Source organism: Pteropus medius, unplaced genomic scaffold, assembly GCF_902729225.1.
Source record: "Pteropus medius unplaced genomic scaffold, Ma_sr-lr_union100, whole genome shotgun sequence".
NCBI classification, from domain to species: Eukaryota; Metazoa; Chordata; class Mammalia; order Chiroptera; family Pteropodidae; genus Pteropus; species Pteropus medius.
This window is the reverse complement of record NW_024344378.1, coordinates 11,880,090-11,895,431: the sequence shown is the minus strand read 5'-3', so window position 1 is coordinate 11,895,431 and position 15,342 is coordinate 11,880,090. Positions and strand designations below refer to the sequence as shown.

Below are 15,342 nucleotides of genomic sequence, written 5' to 3'. Positions count from 1 at the left end.
CTCAGCATGAACAGGTTCGGAAATGACTGAATTACTGCAAGAGCCCAGCTGAGGTCTGGGAGCACGAATCTGTAGTGGGCTCACTAGTGTGGTTTCACAAGTCTCCCCAGAATTGCATGGTCAGCCAGAAGTAGGAGCCAAGAAAGAAACAGTGGAAAGTTGATGCCCGTTGAGAACTGGCAGTAGGAACGACAGGAGATGGTAGGGTAGTAGTGCGTGCAAAGTGGAAATGGCTGCCAGCTGGGGAGGCAGCGGGAGGCCAAATCAGGGTAATGGACAGGAAGAAAAGAGGGGCCTTAGATGATTGACAGAGTGTACGCAGAGAACCTAGAAGGAAGAGAAGGAATGTTGAATCCAGTTGGCTGGATGGAGATTTTGAGAACTTCAAGAGAATTTTAAAATAGAGGACAGAAATAACTATGTGCCGGAATTCTGAATGTACGTGTCTTAGAAGCCTGGCGATTAACAGCAACAGACCGAGGTTTAAATCCAAGCCCAGGTAGCGTGTGCACACTGTGTGACCGCTTGGATATACGTTTGCCCTCCCCACATTCACTTTTCTTTGTTCCTTGGCGACTGACTCTGTGGACCAATGGGATCCCTTGCTCTCTGGGTTTCAGTTAGGTTCACTCAGTGGGGAGCACTGGCAGGACATGGAACACAGGGAGGAGAGGAAGGTTGCGGTATGGATTCTCTTGTAGGATTGCAATGCTCTGGCTGCATTATTCTGTCTCCTCGGCTCTTTCTTCCACGGTCCTGGTAACTACTCCTCGCCTACCCTCCCCATTCTCAAGCCTAGTGGTGGTAACTTGCCCATTGTTACTTGCCCCAGGCAAAGGCACCAGCCATTGTGGTTTCCCACACCTTTTAAATAAGTCTCTTTATTAAAGTCTGCTTAAATTACCCAATTTGATTATGTGGTCTGTTTTCTATTGGGGCTCCGATAAAATCACCTTGGGCAAGTAACTTAGGCTCTCAGTCTCACTTTTCTAAATCTTCAACATTGAGATAATAATAGTACCTACTTTATAGGTTTGGCAGGAGGATTAGATTTGATAACGTAAAATCTGTACACAATGCAGGGCAAATAGTAAGCTTTTAATAAATGATGATGATGATGTAGTATAAACTCTGGAATTTCCATTTATCCATTTATAGATTTCTAGAGATTTATAGAGATCAGAGACTGAATGTTTATATTAGCAAGTAGCATTTCCTAATGCATCCTCCTCAGTGGCAGAATTGAAGGGACAAATTGGAGAAGAAGAAACTCTAGCTACCTTTATAATCTCTGTTAGTCTCTCTTTCCAAAGACGCTTTAGATTGATGGTATCGCAACTTAATTTGAGAGAAGAAACAAAATATGCATAATGCTCTACACTACAATTGGAATATCTCTATTGTAAGTCTAAGTAAAAGTAGTGTGCTCGATATGCAAGTGCAGCTTCAAGACCATTTCTCCAACCCACCGCTTTGACACACCTTTCCAATAGTCGCTGTTAAATGTGGAAATTGTAGAGCCATCGTTGGTCCTCTTGATTGTGTCACCTTCTCTGGTTCTGATTATATGGCCAATAGAAACCTTGGAAAGCACAGCTGTGCATTTTAGGTGACACAAAAGCAACGGTTTTTAAAACTTTTGGTTCAAAAACAACTTTGGTGGAGGAGAACCCAGACACTCTTACCTTTCACTTGTTGTGACTTAACAAGGCAATACTTAGACTTTGTTAAGTGGACTGAATTATTATTCTGTAATAGCAGTATCATCTCAGACTCGATTAGAGCCTTTCAACTTGAAAGTGTTTTCGTCACTTTGCAAAAGTGTAGACATTATTATACTGTAAACGTGAATCCTCCGTGAGGCTGACCGCTAGGAGACTACCATCAGGGACCAGACTCCGAAGGACACCAGTGAGTCCTGCAGCAACCTCTAGGAAAATAAAGGCCTCTTAATCTCCACCAGCAATCCACTCAGGTTTACCAGTGACCATGGTGGTCAGCAAAGACGGCATTTTTGCTGATACACATATTCCCTGGGGGAGATCTGTAAACCTCACAAATTGTTTAGTGGTTTCATGTTTCATGTGCTATATGCATGTAGGCATCTTGTAGAGATAAAGGAATAAAGGGGGCACAGTAAAAGGGTAAGCAGTGATCAAGAGCAGAGCTCCCTTGTTCAACTCGTGCTTTTGTGATTCTCTGTGCTTTTTGGCCCTGGGTACTGATGCTAACAGCAGAGGATTTGTGTGGCTTTACTCACCTACATGCCATGTGTAGTTTTAAACCTGGGATAACAACTTTAGTTTGGTAATGTCTTGTTTTTCCAACTCTTCCAGTTCCCTAAGTTTGATTTTTGAAAACCCTCAAATCTGGAGGCCATTTCTCCATTGGATATATTTGTGTGTATATCCGCTCCATCAGGAATGTGGTTGCATTCAGGTCTGTTGTCCTAAGCGCCTTTGTTTGTGGCTGCATTCCATGCAGTTCAGTCTTTCAGTCCCATGTATTTACTAACTATTCAAATGCCTTGTGGTATTCACACACAGATTATGTAAAATAAAAAAAAGTACATTATTAAGGCTGTGGGTGCTGTGAATGGATTATTACAATTTGCCTATCATGGTAATGGCACCTGTTAGAGGTGTGACACAAAAGGCAGTGACAGGCAGTGTAATTTAGTAATTGTGGCCATTGTACTGTATGGCTGGTCAGTTCACCAGGCAAGTACAAAGAAAGCAGTGTTATAGCAGAGCAGGGGTGGGTATGCTTAATAGAGAGAGCTAGTTGTGTACTGAAAGAGACTTTTGGTGGAGGGCTAGCTCCCAGGGGGGCAACTTCGAATGAGTTGAAAAGAATGAACAAAAGTACAAAAATGGTACAGGTTTTCCTATTTCAGCTCTTAAAGCGACAGACGAGGTATGTTGGTGCACATTGCCAGCACTGTCTCCTACTGCCAAAACAGCCTATTTTCAAAATACTCAGTCAAACCTGCCTTGTCACATGCCAGTCACATATAACGTACTCTTTTCTTCTTTTATATATAAAACATACTGTGTCAAAGTTCAGATCTAACTGGCGTAGGGGCAAATGCATTAGTCTGCGAAAACCATTTGTTTACAGTCTACAACAGTATTTAAAGGGCACATGACCAGATTTAGAGAGGATATAAATATATACCCTTTTCCTCTATTAATTGCCCTGCCTTTTTTCTTAGTATTATTTTGATATTATGGGCAGTTTTGCTACTAGTCTGAAAATTCTATCAATGTAATTAAGGCTGAACTTTGGCAACAGAATGGGTGATAGAAATTAATAGTAAGAATTCATGAAGCACATTTTCTCCTCACCTCAAGAAGTCATGAAGTGAAACTATTTCTCAAGGCACGACTGAGAAATCCTGGAGAGAGAAATGAGTGAAAGCGCAATTAAAAGGACCAAATATGCCAAGATGACTTTTTTATCCCAAAATAATATGTCCTGGGTTCACTCGTAGGAGGATGCCAAATTGACATCATGTATCACTCCTCTGTGATGTCAGACATAGTATAGGATGTGCCATTGGAAAAAGCAATTTCCTTCACATGTCTCTTGCTTCCTTTACTGTCCCAATTTAAATCATGACAAACAGAGCTCTTCTCACATTGGATATCGAATACTTCTTATAGGTCAGGCACCATACTAGGCTCTTTATAAGCATTTCCTCATTTATTTATTTTAGTATTATCTATGCCTAAAACACCTGGTCTTCCAGGTGGTCTCCCATCCAAGTACTAACCAGGCCCGACCCTGCTTAGCTTCCAAGATCAGACATCGAGCTTGTTCAGGGTGGCATGGCCGTAGACCATGGACCGTGGCTCCACTGGGGTGCAAACCCAGAACCTTCTGTGTGTAAAGCAGACATGCCAACTGCTACACTATGGAACCACGTCCACATTTCCTCATTTAATCTGTGCACCAACCTGTGGATTATAGGTAGAATTACTATCGCCATACAACAGACAAGGAAACAGAGGGTCGGAGATTTTCCATGGCCTCCTTATACGCAGTGAGTTAGGGCAATATATTCACACTCTCTCCATGTCTAGATATGTTTTTTTGTGTGTGTGTATATGTGTGTGTGTGTGTGTGTGTGTGTGTGTGTGTGTGTGTGTGTGTGTGTGTATATATATATATATATATATATCGAGAGAGAGAGAGCGAGAGAGAGAGACAAAAATACTTTTAATTCTGTAGCATCTTGGAACAAAGTAACCATGAAATATTTGTAATGATAGTTGACAGGGTCTTGAAAACAGATATGTCTGTAAGATTCCAGAATCTTGTTATGGAATAAAGTATCAGCATTTCGTCCCACAAATCATTTAAATAGCATGGGCTGCATTAACTAGGTCCGTTACTGAGGGTGGATCAACTTATGTAGAATATATGATGCCGCTGGGAGTCAGCCCAGCTTTAATAAAGGGCCACACAGAAGAAAACTTCTGCTACAAAATGTCGATTCATATCTCTAACTTGTGTAAATAGTGTTGCAGACAGTACTAGACATGTGTGACTAGGCGAGGTGTGCCACTGTTCTGACTACTCATGCAGCTCTGGCCATCAGCCCGACGAAACGGGCGTGCCCCTCAGGAGGGTGCCAACTGAATGGAGGCAGTTGTGTGATATTTAAAACATGATTTTGTACTTCTGCTGTGTAGAACAGCTATTACAGCTTGTTACTTTGCACCCGTTTTGACATCTGAACATTCTTAACTGAAAAAGAATGTCATTTTCATGAAAGAACGTGCTGTACAATAAAGTTAGCATTTATAAGTCCTAACAGATGCAATGATTTGATAAAGCTTGAATATTCTCATAGGCAGAAGTTTCTCCTTATTCTGTTTCCTAGAAATTATTCCAAAATTTGCAGAGTAGCCATGGGGAAAGGTATAGGAAGGTTATTTCTGGTATCAAGTTGTACAAAGAAACAATAAAAGTATGGATTTTTTTTTTTTTTTTGGTTGTGTCACAGGCCCTGCTCTGCCTCTTGGTACCATATTGTCAGGAAAGAATTAGCATATTGACATGCTGCATGTAAACACTCTTCCACAACTGTAATCTAGCACTCAAGCAGAAAAAGTGGTGGGTGTTTTATACAGACAGAAGCAGAAGCAGAGATCAATATTCTCTAGTTTAAAGATTGCACTTACGTCTGATTAAACCATCTGGGTTTCCTCAGCAGCTGAGGTCAAGGATGTGGCCGCAAACCTGTGTGCTCATCAGACTGTTGGAGTCAAGTCCTCTGTTTGTATACAGTGTATAAATGGTAATGCGGATAAACACTGCCCTCTCCAACCACATAATTACGTCAATTGCTGAAAAAACCCAGAAATGTACCAAAATATCACAGGGAAGCTATTTCTAACACGACTTTGCTCTTTATGGCTAAGTGGCAGCCACTGGTTTTTTTTTTCTTTCCTTCTTCTCCTAAATTATGTGTTCTTGTTTCAAGCATTTAGATGATGCAAAACAGATTTTTGTGGCAACATTCTTTTTCGCAGCCAAAAAAGCATTCAAGGAAGCTCTATACTCCTCCTAAGTTGCTATTTATTCTGGACCTTTCGTATTATCGGCATAAACTCATTGCGTTTTAAAATGAGAAATAACCTACTTCGGGTTGTTTTTTAGAACTGCTAATAATGCCAATAAAATATCTAATTATGATGGGAAGTGGAAGTTTTTAAATGATTAGTTACAAACGAATAATAATAAATGAACATAATAGATGCAAAAAAATAACAACAGTTCTCTGTTTTCCCACAGTACTCTAAATAAAGCAGATTCTTTCCAACAGAGACGTACTGGTTTTTTATCCAGATAAAATAAAGGATAACTTTGTGATTTCATATGACCTGTCATCTCAAAAACAAGGAATCATTTCATTACGTCTTTTAACATCAACTTCCTTATCACTCTTTGTCCCTTTTTCATCTTCTCCTTTTCGGTTTCCTGCTGCTTTTCTCTGTACCTCTCCTCCTTCTGCGGCCAATCTCCTCAGAAACAATTGCGGTTAGCAGAGTCGGAAGTCACAACAGTTACTCTCATAGCCACGGTAAAAAAGACCAAAGTAAACAAATTCACAATTTCTCATTTCCAACATCTCCATTTTGCACATCCTATTATTATGGCACTTAGTTTTAGGGTAACCACTGGTGATTTAGTCGTCTAAAAATGGCCAATGGTTTTTAGCAGCAAACATGTTTTATTCTTTCATGGACCTTGAAATTTAAACTCAGAAATTCCACATCCATAAACTTAGCTTGTTCTAGGACCGTCCATTTATACATGTAAGTTCACGTTTTCATTTGTTTGTCTGACTTCTTGGGAATTAGATTTAGGATCTGGGTAGGGTTTCATATGTTTCAGTGGACACCGATGCTATATGTGGACTACATACCCCTTTTAATAGCTATAAGAGTCAATTGTTGCAAGAATGTTTTAGTTAAATAAAATTTGTCAGAAATTATTATTTTTCTGTTTGTGGTGTTTACAAAAGCATATTCAAGGTTCCTGAGCTCTATAAATGTTCTGAGTGAACACTATTTTCCAAAGGTTTATTTAACACATTAATACCTGCCATGTAAAGACCATTGCAATAGTCACTGTGGAAGCTTCAGAAGAGTATAATGTATGTTCTTAAGAGCTTATGGCACAGGAGAAGGAAAGTCAGACAATACCAAATCGAAAGCGGGGCTGGAGACAGGCACAGAGGGTAAATGAGTGTGATTAAGGGAAAGGAACGGGAAAGAATATCAAGGGAAAAGGAGCAAGCTCTAACTGTTGCGTAATGATGAAGAGGAAAAGAGAAAGGCGATACGTTTTGATGAAGGAGAGCATGTGAAGTGGCTACGTGAAATGGAATTCCTGGAAATCTAATTATCAAAAGGTACCTTTGGTCTGCGGCCATGCCACCCTGAACAAGCCCGATCCCATCTGATCTCAGAAGCTAAGCAGGGTCAGGCCTGGTTAGTACTTGGATGAGAGACCACCTAGGAAGACCAGGTGCTGTAGGCGTAAAAAACAAAAAATAAGGGGTTGTAAGCTGACAAGGTCCTTGCAATCTGTGAGGTCAACCAAGGGTTGCCTCGCCTAAAAAAAATAATAATAAAAAGTAAAAATAAAAGTTAAAAAAAAAAGATACCTTTGCAGAAAACATTGAAAATTGACTGCGATTAAGTTATACTTTTTAGAGCACTGAAGGTAAAGAGTAATTTTCTAGACCTGTTCCCATAATTTGAATGGATTAATTACTAAACATACAAATACAACCACTACAACTCAAAATTAGATTCCAGGTGGTATAACTGGAATAATAAAAATGTATTACGAAAAAGTAGCAGGACTTTTGGAAGGTTATTTTTCCCTCCGTGTGTGAGAAGAAAATGACTTTTGGACCCTTTCTTCTCCCCCTCCCTCCGAATTCCTGAACTGTTTTAAGTGCTTCTGATGCTTTCTTACATTCTTAATGCATTGTTTTAATCAGAAGGATTTTTTTTTTACCCTTAACTTGTGCTTTGTTGGTTTTAGTTAAATAAGATTTAAAAGCCACATTGAAATGAAATTAAAAACCACTGCTTCTCTGATGTCATGAAAGAAAAATGAGGTGGATTTAGACAGGAAAATTGTGTAAAGAAAACTTCATGGGGCTTTTAAAGGAGCATGTGCAGTGTCTCCCAACTTGAACTAAGCTGCGATTGTGTGTTCAGCGTCTCTACCTTGAACTTAGTTTTATGAAAAGAAAAAGTAGACAAGTAACAGAGATATACATAGAAATACGAGTGGCCTGCAGCAAAAAGCAATAAATATAGCTTGTTTTTCTAGCTTCTCCAAAATAGTTGTAATTTAGACCATATCATTATGAAGTTGTTTTTTTCCTTTAGAAAGAAAAAGCCTAATTTCTAAAGCCAATCAGTACTAAAAGTAGTAAATATAATAAATTTCAGTGTTACTTCAAGATAGAATGTTTGTAGGAAGGACTACTTATTGAGTGTTTAAAGTCATTCAGTGAAAGACTGAGAATATTGTAACATTTGAAAATTAGGTTCTTCTATTCATTTCAGAGCTACTATCCTTTTTTTTTTTTTTTTTTTTTTTTTGTAAATGAATGATAATACCCTCTTACAAACTAAGATCACAAAGAAGGATGAAGCTTTGTTTTACTCTTAATGGTTTAAAGGCATTTCCTGAGTCTTTCTTAGAACTGCAGGTAGAGAGTGGTGGGAAGTAGTAATGCATAAAAGGTAAGTTTTATTAGCTTTGCAAGTTCATGTCTCTCACACAGGCTGTCGTTGTGCAGGGCTTTCATGCATTATAACATGTGCTCAACACTTTCTGTTAACTGACAGCATTAACTTCCGTGCACGTCATCACTGTGTCATGAGTTTGTTTAATCACCTTGCTCCTTTATTCCAGGCTTTGTCCAGCTTTCTTACTTCTCCTGACACCTTCACTCACTTACAGAACACAGTTCCTGTCAATGATTGGAGGTTTTTATTTCAGTCAAGGATCAGTGCAGTTTTCTATCACCATTTTTCCTACATATTTCGACCCTTTACATTTCTCATTTTTTATTTTCAAAGTTTTATAGTGAAGGTGCCAATGTCGAAGATCTTTGCTTTTCAGTGAACTATTTTCTTTGCCTTATTGTGTCTGAGAACTAGTTTGTCTTATTAGAACTAAAACCTCTTTCCTCTTAATTGGGGGTGGGGGGAGGGGGAGGAGGGGAAATGAATTACAGTGAATTAACATCTGACATATCTAAAAATAATAGTGATGATAATAGCTAGCATTTGTCAAGCACTCGCTATGTGTAGACACCATTCTAAGTGCTTTACATGTATCAAGTCCTCACCACAACCCTCTGAAGTAGGTAGTATTTATACTAAGGAGGCCACAGAGAGTTTGGTAACTTGCCGAAGGTAGCACCACTAGAAAATGGCAGAATGGGGACTTCAACCAGCAGTCTGACACAGGATCTGAACTCATGACCAGGAAATTATTGCTAAACGCGAAAGTATTAAGTCAGAAGAGAGAAAATTTTATGTTAGAAAAACCTGAATTTATTTCATGAGAATTGCAATGTGCGTTTCCTTAAAAGATGATTTATAGTTTTCTTCCTTTTTATAGATGTAGTGTGTGTAGGGATTGAAGGGCCAAACCTTAATGTTAGGGTGCTATTTATGTGTAGATTTCTAGTTTTCATGACACAATATTTTTGTACTCAGAGTATGAACTCAGTAACTGAACAAAGCTTACTTTTCCACCCAGATGTTTTTACACTAATTTCTATTAGGAATATTTTGAGTACTAGCCACGTTTCCTGATATTTAGCAAGAGATGAAAGTTGGTAGCCACTCAAAGCTTGTATATAGGTGAGTTATTATTAAGAATTTTTTTTTTATTAGAGATGATAATGGAAGTGTATATTTAGTGAATCAGAGAAAGTTATCAAGAGGAAAGTAGAGTATTGAATATATATAGTCAATATATATTCTTTATATAGAGAGAGAATCTCTATGTATGTATTTGTATGTATGTGAGAGAGATATATAATTTCTTTATTGCATTAGACCAGAGATTGGGAACAAGAACAGAAGATATGGCCAGGATAATAATTAGTGTACAAAAAGATAGCCACCACACAAGAAAGAATTAGCTTCAGCTAAGATATCTCTATTTTGAACTGTAATGGTAGGAGCTGAGCATGTAAAGCACAGGGATTCATCTTCTTCTTGTGTTCTCGGAATTATGTCCCAGGAGATTTCTTTCTAAAATATTTTTATATTTTTCAGCATATGAAATTTACCTTCTCAGAGCCTTTCCTACCTCTTGCTGGCAAGATAAAACCCCAGCATCTCAGGCTGCTGTTCAAAGCCCTCAAGCTCCTTCCCCCTATCCCTCAGCATCTAAGCCGCAGCCATATCATACTGACTCCCTTGCAGGTTACTCGGTGTGGTGGACAGAATGGCCCCCAAAGATGTCCATGCCCTAATCTCTGGAACTTGAGAATATTTTGCAATCCATGGCAGAAGGGGCTTTGCAGATGTAATTAAGGTTACAGACCTTAAGCTAGTTTCTCACCCTGGTGGTCCCAATCTAATCACATGAGCATTTTAAGCAAAGAACTTGCTCAGGCAGAAGAGATTCAGCCGAAGGAGAATTGGGACAGAATTGAAGGATATGAAGGACTCAGCTAACCTTGGCTGGTTTAAAGGTAGAGCGGGCAGTGTGATAAGGAACATAGACAGTCTAAGAGGCTGAGACAGGGCTCTGGGGCTCTGGCTGACAGCCAGCAGAAAAATGGGGACCTCAGTCCTCCAACCGCAAGAAACCGAGTTTGGCCAACAACCTCATTGAGTTTCAAGTGGAGTGATTCATCTCCAGAACCTTCAGAAATGAATGGATCCCAGGTGCCCCTTGATTTTGGCCTCGTAACCCAGAGCAGAAGCAACAGCCATGCCCACCTGGACTTCTCACCTTTGGAGCTGTGAGATAATGAATGTGTGTTGGTTTAAGCCATAAGTTTGAGGTAATTTGTTATAGTAGCAAATGCCCTTTCTTTACCCATTCTAACTGTCAACATCTGTTTATCTTCCAAGGCCTGACTCAAATGACATTTCCTCCATGAAGGCTTCCCTGAAAGTCCCAGGCAGAAAAATTACTCCTCCATTTGTCAATGCCATGGAGTGTCTGCCTCTGCAATGGTTTTGTGTTGCATTTAGCTGTTCGCATTCATCTCTCTCTTCCTAAATTATGGCACTTGGAGTCTGTGTGTGCTTTGGTTTATGTCCACACATTATTCGACATAGTACTTTGTACAGAGTCGGTGCCCAGTTCTGTAAATGTTACATTCTGAATGTCCTCAGAGGACCTACAGATGATTGGACATGGTACCCCTATGCATTTACTCAATCTGCAAATTATGGGGCTATGTGGGAAATAAAACCAATGTTGTTCTTAACCCTGTGGGGCTTACAGTTTAGTGGTGGAACAGAAGGTGTTAACCACAGGGGGCTGCCGGTGAACCTAGAGTTAGACCTGTGTTACCTGTAGTAGGAAAGGGATACACAGTTCTCTGATATAGTGCCTTATAGTCAAGTGTTTACCGGATGAAGGAGTACTCGTATGGGACTTGCAAAAAAGGACATAACCATTCAGGTTATTCCACTTAAAGGAGAGCATGTATAGTGATCATTTCAAATAGAAATAGAGATGGGCATCTGATACTAAGAGTGAGGAGAAGCCTTCTTTCTCATCTTCTTAAAGGATGCATGAGGAGTGAAATTAAGCTGCAGTCTGAAGAGTTTCAGTCAGACTAGGAATTTTCAGCCCTGGTTCAACATTAGAATCAGCTGAGGAGCTTTTAAAAATTGCTGTTGCTTGGGCCCCATCCCAGACCAAATGAATCCGAATCTCCAGGGTAAAGTGTAAGCACCGATAGTTTTTAGAGCTCCATGGCTACCTTTGATGCCAGTGAAGCCTGAGAACCAACGCGTTAGCATTTTCAGTGCATTTTTGGATGTCGTGGTCAAAGGCTAGACAGGGTTGTGACACAGAGGCAGTGAGAACCCCTTCCTCAGAAAGAGCTCTATAAATAGGTTAGAAAACGGCTCTTCCGAGTAGGTTGATGTCAGTGGTTCTGTCTGAAAGCAGACTGAAGTTTCCTGTCTTTCTTTTTTTTTTCTATTTTGTAATATTTATTAGAATTTTTTTCTAATTTTAAAAGTAAGGTTTTTGTTTGTTTGTTTGTTTGTTTTTTAGAGAGAAAGTTGAGGAAAAATAGCAAAGCACCCAGAAGAAAATTAAAATTACTCATAATCCCACCAACCACTCTAAACATTTTTTGGCAAATATTCAAGGGCCTCAGGCTGGTGGACGCGTGTACATGTTTAAATACATTTATACAGGACATGTGGTCACCCTTTTCTAAGCTTGGTCACATCACACCATGCATTTGTTGCTATGTTCTATAAACATTTAAGCTTGTAACCCCAGAAATATATGTCCTTTTTTAAAGCTCGCTTTAAAATAATTAATGACAGTATGAAGATTTTTTATATCATCAAATATTCTGCTGAGAAAAAAAAATTAATGGCTGACTACTACTCCATTCCTATAAGGAAACCATAAATTTATTTAACCAGCCCCCTATTATTGGACATTGTCTCTAACTTTTTTTTTTTTACTATTCTAATGTTGCGATAAGGATACTTGTTCCTAGTTTTATGCATAAATTTCTGGTTATTTCTTGATGACAGATTTCTAAGAGTCAAATTGTGAGGCCAAAGAACATGGATATTTTCAAGATTTTTTTACATATAACACCAAATTGTCCTCCAGAAGGCTCTACTGGTTTAATTTCCCTTTCCCTAAACCTTCACTCCCACTGAGCAAAAAATATGTCTGCGATTTTTATTGCATTTCTCTATAACTAGGAAGGCTGATATTTTCTCTGATGTTTATTAATCGTTGTAATTCTTTTGCTTATTTTTTCTTTGAAAGTTAATTTTTTTCCGTTGATGTGTTTGTGTTTTTCTTCTTGATTTACATAAGAGCTCTTCTAGTAACTGTTTTGTGTGTCATGTTTGTGGCATACTTTTTTCAAGTTTGTCAGTAAGCTTTTTATTCTGTTCTTGAAGTATTGAGATTTTAAATTTGATATGGTAAAATTTTTCCTTTTTTTATTATTTTTCCCTTTGAATTCACGCTCAGAGAAGGCTTCCCTGCCATACGTAAGATCAAAAACAAACTCATATTTTCCTTCTAATTCCTTTACGGTTCTATATTTTACTTATTGGGTTGTTGTCTGGTTCTCATTCTTTGAAGCTAACTTGAATTGGAGGTTTGAAAACGAGACAGATCTGGAAGAGAGTCTGGACACTACCACTTACTGTTACTTTTGAGAATTTATTGGACCTCTCTGGGTCTGTGTTTCTTTGTCTGTAAATGTTAAAAGTAAAACCTGACCTGTGAGGGCTAAATGAGGTGACATATAAAATACTGAGCACAGGGCCTGGCACATAGTAAATGCTCCAAAAAAAAAAAAAAAAAAAAGTGATTTCCTCTAGTTGTGTTCGGACTAGCATTTGAAGATCCAAGAACATTTCTCAGTCAATTTCCTCCAGTAAATTCTGACACCTTGATTCTGGGCTGTCTGCAGTTTATTAATCCCTTTCTCTCTTAGGTCTGTAATTATGGAAAGTGTATGGTTGCATTTTCATCGATGCAACTAGTTTATGTACCATTTATTGAAAGGCCTCTTTCTTCTGTATCATTGTTTTCCTTCTGTTTAGGGTTCGAATGTACCTTTCTATTCTCTTCAGCCTTCGACTGGCATTTCTGTGAAGCATTTTGTGATGTGCATTTAGAATACTATGTAAAAATAAACTGCATTGTGTTATTTAAATATTTAGAGGGCTTTGTAGCCTTGCAGGCTATTTTTAAAATGACCTTTAAAACATTTGCAAAGAAGACAAAAGTAATGGGGGAAAAGCGTAACCTTTTAATGTTTCCTTCATTAGCGGTGTTGCCTCCCTCGGATGTATTGCCTTGCTTTGATAGCTCATAATGTAGGACACATCAAAGACCCAAATAATGGAGAACAATGGGGAACAATTTTTAAAAGCTTATTTTGTATTATTGCTGCCGCCATTAGGTGTCAGATCCCTTTCTTTTAAATAACCCAGACTCGCAATTGATTTTCTATATTCTGTAGACCCTCTCCATAATGCTGGTATGTAAAGAAAGGCTTGCTACATATGCATACGTGCATTGGGCTTACCCAGTTTTCTCAGGCTTTGCTTTTGTGAAATGATTTTATTTTTGAAAGGAAAGAATCAATCTATATTATATCTGATTTCGTAATAATGAGAAGCCAGATTGCAGTAAGATCCTGCTCTATTCCTTCCTTCAATCCTCCATTGACCATTTCTTCAAAACATACCAGTCACTCTTAGACTGTGTTCTGAGGGTCTGGACCCAGAGCAAGAGCCACCCTACCAGGAACTTCTCTGAGAAACAAGGGTGAGAGAGACAGGAGGCCAGGGCCACTGTGTGTGGAGCCAAGGCCTGAATGCCTGAAAAGGCCCGAAACAAGAAGCAGCTAGCAGGGTAGGATTTAAAATTCAGTGAGGCTGGAGTGGGGCATGAAACAGGCATGAAGAAGAGTCTGATGGGGCTGAGACCACATTAGGTCAGAGAAAGCAGGTAGCCAGCGATGGTGGGCGCTATTGGGCAGATGGCATGCGGGCAGATTTTAAACTACAGCCAGGACTTAGGGAAGATACTGCCCTTGGATCTTCTCATATAGCTAGGGCATACATGTATAAGTTAAATGTTATATATTAAAAGCGTATATGATAAATGCCACTGAGTGGACAGCCAATAAGCACTAAAAGACAGGGCCTTTGTGGAGGTTTTCCAATACCAGAGACGTTCAGCAGTCAAAAAGAATAATAATATCCTAGCACAAAGCCTGGCACAGAGAGGGCAACTCAGTGTTTTAAAAATAAATTACGCTGTGTGTTTTTGCATTCATTATCTCATTGACATCATGAATTAGAAACTACTATTATCCTAATTTTATAGAATCAGAAACTGAGGTTTATGAAATTAAGAATTGTGTCCAGGGATCACACAGCTGATGTGTAGTGAAGCAGTTTTAAATCCAAGGCTGCGTGATCTCAGAACACTAGTTATTAGCTATCACAATCACAAAACATTTCTGAGAAATGAAATGTGTGAAAACAATGTGTGGTAGATATAATCATGCCCCTCTCCCCCAGTGGTGCCCTGTGAATACTTTATCTTAATGGCAAAAGGGACTTTGCCGATATGATTGCGTAGTGATCTTGAGACGGGAAGATTACCCTGAATTATCTAAGTGGTCCACATAGAATCAGTAGGATCCTTGTAAGAGGCAAGAGCTCCCGAGTCAGAGAAGGAGATGTGATGATGAAAGCAGAGTTCACACAGAGATTTGAAGATACTCTGCTGCTCACTTTGAGGATGGAGGAAGGGACCACAAAACAAGGAATGTGGGCAGCCTTGAGAAGCTAGAAAAGGCAGAGGAAACATTCTCCCATGGAGCCTCCAGAAGGAATACAGCCCTGCCGACACCTTGATTCTAGTCCCCTAGGATCCGTTTCAGACTTCTGACCTCCAAAACAACATGAGAATAGACCTGTGTTCTTTTGAACCATTACATTGGTGGTAATTTGTTACAGCAGCAATAGGAAGATAGCACACAGTGCTCCAAAAGATTAGTCCAAAATGAAATACAGATGACTCAGCACAGAGAGACTG

The 15,342-nt window shown here is 39.1% G+C and overlaps 1 protein-coding gene and 2 pseudogenes across 10 annotated transcripts in view; 2 read left to right on the top strand and 1 right to left on the bottom strand.

Moving 5' to 3' along the window:
- VTI1A (vesicle transport through interaction with t-SNAREs 1A) overlaps window positions 1-15,342 on the top strand; it is a 348,076-nt gene that overhangs the window by 115,189 nt on the left and 217,545 nt on the right. The window lies entirely within an intron of this gene.
- On the bottom strand, window positions 3,728-3,842 carry LOC120610179 (uncharacterized; annotated as a pseudogene).
- Window positions 6,935-7,053, top strand: LOC120609838 (uncharacterized; annotated as a pseudogene).